Raw genomic sequence first — 3,146 nt, forward strand, 5'->3', positions numbered from 1 at the left:
TTTCATGGAGGCTGCGAAGTTTGCAACTCATTGGCTGCCATTTTGTAGAGAGAACAACATAGTTGACAGATGCCCTGCGGCGTATTTTCAATCGACTCATGCCCATATCCGCAGCTCTAAAACAGAGGAAATAAGGGTAATCAACCAAATAAGCTAGCTAAACGAAGATATACACATTGGGCAAACACCAATTTCCTTAGTAGTACAGTAATAGTATTCAACTTAGCTTCGACATATTATTAATTAAAAAAATAAATAAATAAACGTAAGGCTTCGACAAGGGACCCCTGCGACGATGGAGGTCGTCTCAAATTAAGTTGGGGTCATTTGGCAGTATTATAACTTTTTATTTCTTTTGTTACCAAATGGAGGAAAAAACTAATTAGAAAAAACTAATTTGTCCCTTACCTTATATCAAAATAAAAATAGAATTTCTCTTCATCTTCTCCACCTGAGTACGTGATTCCGCGATCGAAGTTAGTTTGACTCTACCTTGTATTCATCAAGTTCTGCTCATTCACAACTAAAATCAAACCTTGATTCAGTTTGGTAATTGTGATATTGATATCATATATATTTTTTACTAAATTAAAATTTGTAGTGTTTACTCAAAACAGTGAACAATGTTGTTTCCTCTCGAAAAAAAATAAGGAGGAGGCGAGAAGCCCATTGCCGCACTTTCTCTCTTTTTCATTTTATATTTTATAGGGATAAAATAGGAAGTCAAGATTTTCGATGGTTTTTGGCTATCTGGCTTTCTTATTTTACTGACAGGTGGTTGGCTCTAGAGTCCGCTTGGAGCAATATCGCTGGGAGCAAAAAATCACTCAAAACGAGTGATTTTTTGCTCCCAGCGATATTGCTCCAAGGCCTCCAAGGGGACTCTAGAGCCAACCACCTGTCCATCATAACTAGAAACCCAGCCTAGCGAGAACCGACTTTTATTTCCAACTTCCTAATTTGTCCCTTACCTTATATCAAAATAAAAATAGAATTTCTCTTCATCTTCTCCACCACCTGAGCATTGATTCCGCCGATCGGGTTAGTTTGACTCTACCTTGTATTCATCAAGTTCTGCTCATTCACAACTAAAATCAAACCTTGATTCAGTTTGGTAATTGTGATATTGATATCATATATATTTTTACTAAATTAAAATTTGTAGTGTTTACTCAAAACAGTGAACAATGTTGTTTCCTCTCTCGAAAAAAAAAAGGAGGAGGCGAGAAGCCCATTGTCAAGACTTTCTCTTTTTCATTTTATATTTTATAGGGATAAAATAGGAAGTCAAGATTTTCGATGGTTTTTTGGCTATCGGCTTTCTTATTTTCTTGACGACAGGGTTGGCTCTAGAGTCGCTTGGAGCAAAAAAAAATCACTTGGGAGCAAAAATCACTTTTTTTCCCAATTTTTATTCCAATCCAAGGCCTCCAAGGGACTCTAGAGCCAACCACTGGCCCATCATAACTAGAAACCCAACCTAGCAAGAACCGACTTTATTTCCAACTTCCTAATTTGTCCCTTACCTTATATCAAAATAAAAATAGAATTTCTCTTCATCTTCTCCACCGAAAGTTGATTCCGCGTCGAAGTTAGTTTGACTCTACCTTGTATTCATCAAGTTCTCGCTCATTCACAACTAAAATCAAACCTTGATTCAGTTTGGTAATTGTGATATTGATATCATATATATTTTTTTACTAAATTAAAATTTGTAGTGTTTACTCAAAACAAGGAACAATGTTGTTTCCTCTCGAAAAAAAAAGGAGGAGGAGGCTAGAAGCCCATTGCCGCAAGACTTTCTCTCTTTTTCATTTTATATTTTATAGGGATAAAATAGGAAGTCAAGATTTTCGATGGTTTTGGCTATCCGCTTTCTTATTTTTATTGACGGTGGTTGGCTCTAGAGTCGGCTTGGAGCAATATCGTTTGGGAGCAAAAAATCACTCAAAACGAGTGATTTTTGCTCCCAAATGATATTGCTCCAAGGCCTCCAAGGGGACTCTAGAGCCAACCACCATCCCATCATAACTAGAAACCCAGCTAGCAAGAACCGACTTTATTTCCAACTTCCTAATTTGTCCCTTACCTTATATCAAAATAAAAATAGAATTTCTCTTCATCTTCTCCACACGATTCGTGATTCATGATCGAAGTTAGTTTGACTCTACCTTGTATTCATCAAGTTACGCTCATTCACAACTAAAATCAAACCTTGATTCAGTTTGGTAATTGTGATATTGATATCATATATATTTTTTACTAAATTAAAATTTGTAGTGTTTTACTCAAAACAAAGAACAATGTTGTTTCCTCTCGAAAAAAATAAGGAGGAGGCGAGAAGCCCATTGCGCTTTCTCTCTTTTTCATTTTATATTTTATAGGGATAAAATAGGAAGTCAAGATTTTCGATGGTTTTGGCTATCCGGCTTTCTTATTTTATTGACAGTGGTGGTTGGCTCTAGAGTCCGCTTGGAGCAATATCGGAGCAAAAAAAATCACTCAAAACGAGTGATTTTTGCTCCCAAATGATATTGCTCCAAGGCCTCCAAGGGGACTCTAGAGCCAACCACCCCATCCATCATAACTAGAAACCCAGCCTAGCAGTAACCGACTTTATTTCCAACTTCCTAATTTGTCCCTTACCTTATATCAAAATAAAAATAGAATTTCTCTTCATCTTCTCCACCTGAGTACGTGATTCCGCGATCGAAGTTAGTTTGACTCTACCTTGTATTCATCAAGTTCTGCTCATTCACAACTAAAATCAAACCTTGATTCAGTTTGGTAATTGTGATATTGATATCATATATATTTTTTACTAAATTAAAATTTGTAGTGTTTACTCAAAACAGTGAACAATGTTGTTTCCTCTCGAAAAAAAATAAGGAGGAGGCGAGAAGCCCATTGCCGCACTTTCTCTCTTTTTCATTTTATATTTTATAGGGATAAAATAGGAAGTCAAGATTTTCGATGGTTTTTGGCTATCTGGCTTTCTTATTTTCTTGACGGTGGTTGGCTCTAGAGTCCGGCTTGGAGCAATATCGGCTGGAGCAAAAATCACTCAAAACGAAGTGATTTTTGCTCCCAAATGATATTGCTCCAAGGCCTCCAAGGGACTCTAGAGCCAACCACCGCCCATCATC

The sequence above is a fragment of the Coptis chinensis genome, chromosome 8 (genome assembly GCF_015680905.1).
Source record: "Coptis chinensis isolate HL-2020 chromosome 8, ASM1568090v1, whole genome shotgun sequence".
NCBI lineage: Eukaryota > Viridiplantae > Streptophyta > Magnoliopsida > Ranunculales > Ranunculaceae > Coptis > Coptis chinensis.